The sequence below is a fragment of the Triticum aestivum genome, chromosome 6B (assembly GCF_018294505.1).
Source record: "Triticum aestivum cultivar Chinese Spring chromosome 6B, IWGSC CS RefSeq v2.1, whole genome shotgun sequence".
Classification (NCBI taxonomy): Eukaryota; Viridiplantae; Streptophyta; class Magnoliopsida; order Poales; family Poaceae; genus Triticum; species Triticum aestivum.
Genome location: NC_057810.1, coordinates 213,804,214 through 213,815,940, shown reverse-complemented (window position 1 = coordinate 213,815,940; position 11,727 = coordinate 213,804,214).

The following is an 11,727-nucleotide window of genomic DNA, read 5'->3' as shown; positions in this document are numbered from 1 at the left end:
TCTTCCAGAAGATAATGTGCTCCCCAGAAGCACGAATGAAGCGAAGAAAATTGTTTGCCCATTGGAACTTGAAGTACAGAAGATACACGATTGTGTGAATGATTGTATATTGTAGAGTGGTGAGAACAAAAATTTGCATGCATGTCCCACATGCGCATGCACGATACAAGCATAGGAGAGCAAAGTACAAGTACAAATTGGACGACGAGATCAAGACAGGAATCCCATTGAAGGTTGTTTGGTATTTTACAGGATCTAGCTCCACAACCTCACCCTAGAGTCCATACTGCATATTTTGGGCTTCGTGGCGCTCTGCGAGATTTTCCTGAGCTGCGAGGCCCACTTTGATTTGTGGAGAACATATTTCTACCTCTTTCCTCCTACCCGAGAAGGGTCAATTTTTGAGGTAGGCGGGGCTGAGGTATGGCGGATAGCTGGAACAGGATTCCCCATTGGGACCCCACGAAAGGATCCTGAGGAATGGACCTCAAAATGGTTTTATATCGAAGACATCCCCCATTCCGACCCAGTCCGGAGAGGGCTGCTCGAATACTCCAACGCCCCACTAAGGAAGCGGTTCAATTGGCGACCCAAGAGTTCTTCCCAATAGGATTGTGCGGAGGTGCGCCTACTGTCCGCCAAAATTCGGCTGTTAGCCCATAGCAAGCTGACCATGGTTATGGTAATGGTCGTCGTTATATATCGATGCGTACAACCCCTTCTGTAGAGGATGCATCCTTTGTGGTCTTATAATGGGACGAGCGATGCTACTCGCTACAAGCGACAAGGGACGGACAACCAAGCAGCTATGGCCAGAATACTAGCCGACCTCTTCAAAGGAGTGGAAGAAGATTTCACTCAACTAGGTATTCGGGAGGAGTGTTCCAGCTACAATCTGGCGGAATGAGTAAGCTTTCATACCTTGTTTTCAGGTCAAAGACCATGTCCAAATATTTACCAGAAGTATTCCCTTTCAAACAGAGTTGGAGGCTTTAGATCGAATCTGTCCATTCCCCTTCCCCTCAACCAGAGAATCATTTCCGCGAAGATGACCCGGGGTATCATGATGACCCGGAGACATCCATCGATTTCGAAGATGTTTTTTATCAGGAGAGCCTTGAAGGCACCAAAGCTGCCCTGACGGCAGACCATCCCGGAGCTCTTCCTTCTTCCACAGTAAGTGAACAGAAGACCTCTTCCCGAACAGGGTGCTCGCCTCGCACCGTCCCAAGTGTGCTGACTTCTATTCCCAAGGGTCGTCGTACTGGGCGCCGGACAACTGCAGAAGAAGCGCGGGATATACTGACCTCGGCCCATAAAGTGGTAGCTAAGCGAAAGGCCTCCGGTTGAGCGGAAAAGACTGCCCCCTTGGCTCAAAGGTAATGTGTTTAGAACCATCAAAGGAGGTGCTCTCAGTATCTTCTTTTGATGTTTTGATATTGTAGAAGAAGAGTGTCGTCACGCCGATCCGAAGACTCTCCGGGCGTGCCGAGGCACGATTCCAATCTTGGGCCTTCGGCGCAATCTAGGCACCACGCTGATCATGCCGCGGCCAGTGCACTCCCGAAGGACCCTGACGAAGATTCGGTTACCAATTCCGAATGCGAAAGTGTGACGAATCACCGATGCCGGTGAGAATTCTTGTGCCATGTCGCCTTTACCAACCAGGAGTTTAATGCATTTAATTCAGTGGATGCATACCTTGCTGCGACCCAATCGGGGCTTGAGGGGATCGCCAGGCTTCTATCCTCCAATTTGCAGGCGCGAGATAAATGTATTAAATGCAGATCATAAATCCTAACCTAGTAGCCCTCGAGCCTTAATTTGGGCAGGACAACCGAGTTAAGGATATGTAACCATACACTACTGCAGGATACTGCTAACGCGACACTACAATCAGGGACCCTTTGGCGAAACTGTGTCTGATGCATTAATTACAAACGGTGATGTAAAAAAACGTCAAAAAAGATGCAAAATGTTTACGATGAATGATACATCAAACACAGTTCCGATTTTAGTTGCGTGTGCGTTGTGGGGCATACGGTTGATCCATACGAACTGTTTGTGATGAGACAGAACAACAGAAACGGGCAGCCAGATCAAGGTGTGTGCGATATACGACATACGGTTCACTTCGATGAACCGTTTGCGACAATCGAGGCGAACACAAATGATTCAGCGTAACAAGATGTGTGTGATTCCCGGCAAACATGTCAGAAATCAGAATTGTGTGCGATCAGTATAGACAACCCATACGGTCTTTTTTGTGAATTCTATGCTCGTCAGGGCACACAGTTCAAGAAACCAACCTTTGGGCGATAATGTAGAAGATCTCTGTCTATGTATTACTAACCGTCTACGATGAGATTGACATGATAAATAGAGATAACAAATTAATATGAGCAAACGGAAACAGAGATATATATAGTCTGCTTAATTTAGTCCTTCTCCTTCTTCTTCTTTTTATTGTTGTTGGATGGCCCATGATATCATCTTGGCGAGGGCACTTCTTGCCGCTGACTGTTGACTTTTCATCACCGCCGCCGTCATCATCGTCATTACTATCATCGTCGTCCTCCTACTTGTTCGACCATTCCTCCTCCTCATCAACATCGTCCTCTTCTTCGTCCTACGACGGCTCCTCGTCCGTTTGGTTGTTGTCTGACGACCCCGGAGGCGACATCCCTTCCATGATACGGATAAAATCGAGGTCTGGGATCAATGCCGGACTCATAGAAGACGAGCAGGATGATTCCGATGTTGACCTATCCTCAGGCGCCAGACTGCTGGCCGAATTGTCGTTCTCGTTGTCGCTCGACACGGCTGCATTTGTATAAAAACTGCGAGAATGCGAGATTGCAGAGTGTGTGCAACTGCGTACCATGGCCTGCCAGTGATGATGAAGATGGTGGACACTTAAGCGGGGTATGCAGAGAAGAGGAAATGTTAATTGAAGCGGGGGTTGATGTATTATCGAACCGCTGATATAGTCAACTGTAATTATTTGTACCCAGTCATTCCAAATTCCCGGGATTGCACAGTTCTCAATGTGATAATTAATTACGCACACGTGTCGGAGTGTCCAAATATGAAACTAGCATTTTTCGTGGTACTTCTACCCCCCCCCCCCCCCCGTACCGGCGACCTAGGTGGGGGGGAAAACGAGAGAACTTGATGATTACTCCCTCCGTCCCAAAATAAGTGACTCAACATTGCACTAACTTTTGTACAAAGTTGAGTCATTTATTTTGGGATGGAGGGAGTATTTGGTAATCAATACCAGTGCGTGCAGAGAATTGACCATTGCATGCATGTTATGCTAAGTAGTCTGAAGTCATTGAATGGATACTAGCCACATGACTCCTATTGGTTGATTTCTTTTTTCACGACAAAAACAAGGAACGAGTTTTGGGATTATGCACCAGTACCGGTACGAAAGGAGTAAGACAGTGAGCAAGCAATACATTGAGCTCTTCTTATTGATGAAGCCAGTACAATCAAACTACAAAGGAAAAGAAAAAAAGACAAAGGGAAATATCTGCACGAATCTTTGCGTAACATCAATGGCATAGGACCTAGATGTGCATTACTTATAGCACATCTAGATGTGCTTTAGCAATACTATCAAACAAAACCCCTAATCATCATTGCAAACCATGCATATAACATGGCTAATGCGACAACCACAACAACACATGCTAGTTCCTTCTTGTCTCTTCCTCTCATCTGTTGCCTGTGATTGATTCTTTCTTGCTTCATCATACCGATTATACATTCCAATCAGACAGTTTCTTCTTTAGCTTTACGTTATCTTCTGCGAGCTTGGTGATAACACTCTGAACCCTGCCATGCCATTCGTCATCCAGCCAATTAACAAAGGCACGAGCATCATATCCCTGCCCCTATTAAATAGCATTCAGGATGAGCGGTGGCATTAATGCAAGTAAAATGATGAACCTAGCACTACCCTCTAAGGGGCAAATGAGAAACCGCTTGCCAATGTCGAATCCCTTCGTGCATACACGTCGAGCGGGAGTGTGCCCGTGCACACAACTCAGCTTTTGGTACTTCTCGGTGGCGCAAAACTTGGAGTCAAACTCGTGTTGCGGGAGTTTGGAGTCATGCTCCAGATCCAGGGACAGATCACTTTCCTTGTGTGTGTGTGTGGGGGGGGGGGGTCATTCAGGACGGAACTACTTTGGACATGCTAAAAAAGACCGGGATAGATTGGAACCTGACAGGATGATTCAGATCCATAGTATACCTGCCTTCTGATGACCTTAGGCAAGTGCTCGGGGACGACCATCGTCGTGGCTGCGCCACCGACAGCGGCGATTCGAGCAGGAGCACCCACACCGAAACCATCAACACCACTCGTCCGCATTCGCCCAATGTCAGCACCACACGAGGGAATTTGGCGGCTATCTAGCGATTTGGGGGAAATGGGTAAACTGTGGGCATAAGCTAATTGTCAGGAACTACTTATGGCACTATATGTTGTATACAACACACTGTTTATACATGTCGTTTGTGTTAGGTATTACAACTTCACACGCGATTTCTTCACCAAACCGTGTGAGAAGACAATGTAGGTGAGACACGATTGCTGTTACATAACCATATGTGATGTACTACCATCTACACATAATTGAGCTACTTTGATAACGTGCAAACATCCGCTCAGTGGATATCCGTCAAAAAATAAAACAGCCGCTCTGCAGATAGAGATGGCGGCGGAGGCCACCTAAGTAGCGGCTACTGGATAAAAGGCCAAACCTCGTTCGGTGGGCGGTGGCAGCGTCATAGGAGGTCAATCCTCGGTCTGCAGCGAGAGATAGGAGGAGCTCAACCATCGAGGTCGGCGACAGCGTGATTGGAGCGCATCCATCGCGGTCGATGGCAGGATAGTGGAGGTCAAACTTCAGGCGGCAGCCGCACTAAAAGCTTGTCTCCTCGACCCTTCTATCATGGTGTGTTACCGCATGGCATTTCTCTGTCTTCTGGGTGGAGGTCTCCGCGCAAAGGTATTCCTTTGGTGAGTGGCTTAATTAAGGTATTCAACTCCTAAGGGTAGTGTTGTAGTATACTCTGCGTGTAAATTGACTGGCTATTAAATTTTATCAGTTAATCCATGTATCAATGTTGTTTTTTTAATTATCATTCATGTGGTGTAGATGAACGATCTCAATGGATGAAGAATCGGAGGACCATAGATTCTATCAGTGGCGTGATAGTGTTCATGAATTTGGCTGAATGTACAAAGAGGAGAATTGGTGATGCAGATTACATCATGTGTCCATCTACTCATTGTGTCAGTACAGAGTCACTTGAAGTTGGAGATGTCCAGTGGCACTTACTCTCTCGGGGATTCATGGACGGATATACACGTTGGAGCAGACACGGTGAAGAGCAGGTCATGGATGAATATACTCAGGGATGCGAGATGCCAAACCCCAGTCAGTGTCACATGGATGTTGAATCTAACATCAGGGCAGAGGCGTCAAGCTACCAATGGAACACCAGAAAGATGAAACGCCCACTGGAAAACCAAGACGTCGATGATCTTGATATGCCAGATTTTGCTCCTATGATTGCAGATTTCAAGGGCCCCAAAAAGGATATGATTGGGTACAAGGATCTACCAACCATTTGATGCAGACTCCAATAAAATATTGTATCCAGGTTGCAAAAAGAAATATTCCAAGTTGAGTGCCACCCTGGCGCCTCTCTGATTTAAAGTAGCAAATGGTCTATCAAACAAGGGTTTCACAGAGATGTTAGGTCTTTTGAAAGAAATTCTTTCGGAAGATAATGTGCTCCCCAGAAGCACGAACGAAGCGAAGAAAATTGTTTGCCCATTGGAACTTGAAGTATAGAAGATACACGATTGTGTGAATGATTGTATATTGTACAGTGGTGAGTACAAAAATTTGCGTTCATGTTCCACATGCGCATGCACGATACAAGCGTAGGAGAGCAAAGGACAAGTACAAATTGGACGACGAGATCAAGACAGGAATCCCATTGAAGGTTGTTTGGTATTTTCTTTTAATTCCAAGGTTGAGGCATTTGTTTGCAAACCCTAGAGAGGCAAAGTGGTTGCAGTGGCATCATGATGAGTGAACTGCGGATAAATATATGAGGTACCCGAAAGATGGGGCTCACTGGGGAATAATCGACAACAAGTTTCAAGACTTTGCCAAGGATCCTAGAAGTATAAGGCTCGGAGAGTGTACTGACAGATGAATCCTTTTGACGATATTAGCACCAATCACAGCACATGGCCGGGGCTTCTATGCATATATAACCTAGATCCTTGGTTGTGTATGAAGAAAAAATACATCATGATGTCAATGATTATCCAAGGCCCGAAGCAACCTGGAAATGACATCGACATTTACTTTCAGATATTGGTAGAAGAACTACTGATAGTGTGGATAGATGTGCATGCTGTAAAATGTTATGATGCTTACAAAAAGGAGATTTTCGATCTACATGCAATGTTGGTGCACATCATTCAAGATATGTCAGCATTAGGCAACACATCAGGGCAGAAAACAAAGGGAGATGTAGGGTGTGTCACATGCATGGATAGGACAGCTATCATCTTTCTTCCCAACTCGTGCAAAACCGTGTATTTGCGTCATCGTAGGTTCTTACGGAGAAATCACCCATACCAAAATATGAAAGCTGAATTTGATGGTACGACAGAGGTAGATGTGGGCCCAAGACCCTATGATGGGGAGGTAGTCCACAACATGGCTAAACAAATTAATGTTGTGCTTGGCAAGAAGCACACTTTGACGGTGAAACAAACACCCAAGGGTCAAGTTTTTAATAAGAAATCGGTGTTCTTGAAATTACCTTACTGGGAGTTTCTATACGTGTACATCACTGCATCGATGTCATGCACATAGAGAAGAACGTATGTGAAAGCATACTTGGTACCTTTCTGAAGATTAAAGGTAAAACAAAGGATGGTGACGGTGCACGACTCAATATGCTTGCTGATCAATCAAAATGCAAGAGTGAAGTAGAAGATGATGACAAATTCATCAAAGCTCGCCAGAGTTACAATATCAGTACAAAAGAAGAAGCAGAGTTCTTGACCTATTTGTTGTCAGTTAAGACAACCTCTTCCTACTCCGCGAACATCAGAAGTCTCGTGGATGTGAGCTCAGGTAAAATGAAGTTGGGACACATGAAGTCACATGATTGCCATGTAATGTTGACACAAATCCTCCCGGTGGCCACCAGGAATCTTATGTACAAAGATATAACAAACACACTCATTAAGCTCTGTGATTTCTTCAACCATGGCAAAAATTTATAGATCCTGAAGAGTTGGATCATATGCAAGAGAATATTGCAAGAATATTGTCCAACCTAGAGATGTTTTTCCCACTGTCATTCTATGATGTCATGGTCCATCTCACTGTGCACCTTGTCGATGAGATAAAGTATTGTGGTCATGTGTTTCTTCGCAACATGTATCCCTTCGAGCGGTTCATGGGAATACTGAAGCGCTATTGTTGAAACCGAAACCATCCAGAGGCAAGCATCCTACAAGGTTATACCACGGAGGAGGTGGTTGAGTTTTGCACCGAATACATGAAACAAAGACCTATAGGTTTGCCCCTCTCTGGACACGAGGGAAGGATGAAAGGTAAGACGGTCCTTGGTAGCATGCAAAAGGCTGCACCCAGAGAATTGGCAGAGTAAGCCCATTTGACGGTACTGCTTAATAGCCCAGTTCCCAACGCTTATGCCGAAGAACACTTGGCGGAGGTACACCAAAGCTTCTTACTAATGGTGGCTTCATTAGATGTGGAGATGAAGGAGCACACTAAGAACTATGCCGAATGGCTGAAGAATCGTTTGGCACAAGGATCCATGGATGACATTGCTACATGGTTGGCACAAAAGCCATCACCTACGGTGTTGACGTACCAAGCTTATGACATAAATGCATACACGTTCTACACTGAGGAACGTGATGAGAAGACCTCATATCAGAACATCTCTGTTCGAATAAAATGCATGACTCTAGATGAAGCTGATAAAAGGTATGCCATGGAACCATCAAAGAGATTTGGGAGCTTAACTATGTGAGAGTTAAGGTGGCATTATTCAGGTGCGCTTGGATCCCTCTTGGTCATGTAAAGGTTGATGACTACAGGAAGACCTGTGTTAATAGGACAACGATGGCATATCACACGGACCCGTTCATTCTTGTCAGTGATGCTACCCAGATTTTCTATGCGGAAGACTCCTTGCATAAGAACTGCCATGTAGTGATGCATGGGAAGAGGAGGGTACTGGGTGTCGATGATGTTGCCTATGAGGACGAGTACGATGAATTTGCTGAGTTGTCAGCCAAGGAATCACGCACCCATCTACAGAGAAGCGTAAAATCATCAGAAAACACAAGTTCATTCGAGGTTAACGTAATGATCCCAGTTCCCCCATGTACATGGGAATTAAGCCATAAGACTAGTTTTTATGCCTACCCTGCAACTTAATTCATTAAATTTAGAACTGTCGCGTGTACTGAATTTGTGAGTTATGCCCATTTTTTTGTTGATGTAAGAACCGTTAATATGTTGACCTTGATATGTTGTCAGCAGAGGCAATGAATATGAACTGTTTATTATTATTATTATTATTATTATTATTATTATTATTATTATTATTATTATTATTATTATTATTATTGTACCATAGAGGTAGCACATTCAATTGATCTCACTCCAGTATGTGTGAACAAAAGATATGCAATCTGGTTTGCGAATAGCACACGGTTCATTCATGAAAGCTGCGTGCCGACCAAACCCCGCTTATGATCTGAGTCATGCTTTCTGATTGGCCAAAACCCAAACCCCACGGATCATACGTCTGCATCGTTGGATGCTCCCAGATCGAACGACAATCCTCATCCCTTTCGACAACAAATGCAGTTCCGGTTGTAATTTTATTTTTATGCACAAAATGCACTTTAAACTTAAAATTTCTTAAATATAGCTAACGATACATGAAATGCACCAGAAAATCAAACCCGTGGTATAATGGTTATTGCATACCGTGGAAATTATTAAGAGGCCAAAAGATGAAGTCACCGGGCACTGGAGTTTGAATTGACACATCTCCTTTTGGAAACCATGATCCTTCATGTGAGATGCTCCGGTTTGGAAGGAGCGATCATCAAATCTTGTGCCAAACTTTACCAATTATTTTCCACGAGGCCGTGAGAGCACACCACGGGCACACATCGAATTTGATGATGTCCAGACTCCATCTGAATTTCATGTAATTTAAGTACCAACTAGGCCTACGCCAGTGGCGGCACCTCGCGACCGGAATGTTTGAAACTTCACCCCGCTTCTCAGACAAACGGATGAAAACTCGCAAAGCGACACGCACATGATTTCACACCTTCTTTGCTACGGCTGGCCATAATGGGGGTACCATAGTCGGTATCATGCACTCAGGAATAGCAATATGATGATGTGGCAAGGAATTAAAGAAGGGAGAGTGGGTTAGAGTAACATAGGTAGATATAGTATCATGTTAAATGCGATGCTAATTTGTGTCATGCATGGCAATAAATATGATCATCTATGATACTACTCTATTATACTATGCACTATAATTAAAGGTAGTATATCCTACACTAGTATCATATGCATGATACTATTATATGATACTTTCCACTATGAGTAGCCTAAGTAGCCTAACGAAAATATCCACATGTAGTTGTAGTAGGGTTTTGACTTTATATGCACTAAATGCAAGGTAAGTGTAAGAAATGACTTAAACATAGCAGACGAGACCTGAAATGGACCAGAAAATCAAACCAAGGGTATATCTGTGATTGTTTACCATGATTTTTTCCGAGGCAGAACGATGTAGTCACTAACGATTTGGAGTCCGAAGTGCCGCATATCCTCTTGGAAACTATGATCCTTCTTGTGAGATGCTCCGGTATGGAAGGTGCGAGCACCAAAACTTGTGCCAAACTTTACCAATTTTTTTCCATGCGATCGTGAGAGCACGCCACAGCGGCAGAATGATTTTCGTTATTTCCGGACTCTATATGCATCTCCTGTAATTAAAATACCAACAATGCCTACTAAACCGTGGTCGATGCCCCCCTGCCGCACGCGCGATCTGAGTTGTGTGTTCTGAATTGTCTGAGCCCAAACCCCACGGATCGTACGTCTTCACCCTTGGATTCTCCTTGATCGAACGACAATCCTCATCATTTTGGATAGATCATGCAGGTCCGGTTGTCACTACAAAAAAAGACACGTTCGTGACATTTTGGGCCGAACGAAATTTTTTCTGTCATGCTTATGACACTTCTATGATGATAATTGTGACAAAACCCGGTATCATCATAGATGTGGTGGGCTCCTACTTCTATGACAAAAAATCATGACAAAAAATGCGCTTTTCGTCCTGGGCAGGCCGGAGACGTAGCTGCATGACATTCTTTGGGCCGTCCATGAAAAAACCGTGGTAGAAGCGAGGGCGAGGAAAATTTGGGGGAGTTCCCGATTACGGTGGGTGGTCGAGGGCTGAGCGATGCGCTTTTCTCTCGTACACGTATGCGCGTGTGTGCAAGGCGTTGGGCTCTAACTGAACCCGAGCGATTGCACTAGCTATGTTACTAAACCCGAGCAATCGATCCCTTGCTGTTAGCTGAACCAGAGTGATTCCTTCACTACTGCTGCTAACTGAAGCCGATCAAACCCTGCTGCCTCCTTCCCTTGATGAACATTGAGCGTTGTTGGGGGGGAGCTTGGATGAACAGCTCCCGGTGGGGGTGGATGTACAGGACCCCGTGGTGTTCCTCTGGATGAACATGACCCCGATCGAGCCGGTTGGCGGTCGATGAACAGGACGACCCCATGGAGGGCTGGTTGAACAGTAGCTGGTGGAGGCTGGATGAACAGTAGCCCATGGAGGGGTGGTTGACCAGGACCCTGTGCAGAGGTCTGGTTGAACAATAGCCAGTGGAGGAGCGGTGGAGGCTGGATGAACAGGAGGTCGTGGATGAACAGTCACATGTGGAGGCTGGAGGAGGTCGATGGTGGATGAACAGTAGCTCGTGGAGGCTGGAGGTGGTCGACTGTGGAGATGAACAGTATCCCATGGAGTCCCGTTTTGTGGTATGCCACACCCCTCCCGATGAACAGGACCCCCATTTCGACCGTAGTGCTCCAACACAAGTCCGTTTCCTTTGTTTTGCACTACGCCACACCCCTCCTGATCAACATGACCCCATTTCGACTGTAAGGGGTCCAACAGAAGTTTGTTTCCTCTGTTTTGCGGTACACCAGACCCCTCACAATGAACAGGATCCCATTTCGATCGTGGCCGGTCGAACACAAGGCTGTTTCCTCCATTCTGTGGTACACCATGCCTCATTTCCATCGGCGGTTCCGTCCAAGCCAGTTGGCTCCCGAAGAATAGCACGCGTTCCGTTGCCTCCCGATGAACACGACACATTCCGTTGCCTCCCCATGAACACGACAACGACACAGTTTCTCCATTCTGACCCAGCCATGTACACGAGCCCTGGTCGTACGTATGCGCGAGTAGGCGTTCGAGACCCCACCCGTATGTACGTACGTGGCCGTATTTACTTTCTTGCACCTTGGCCGTTGTACGTACATGTACATGCTACGTGCGCGCATCTACTATGACACGTGCGTGCCTCTACAT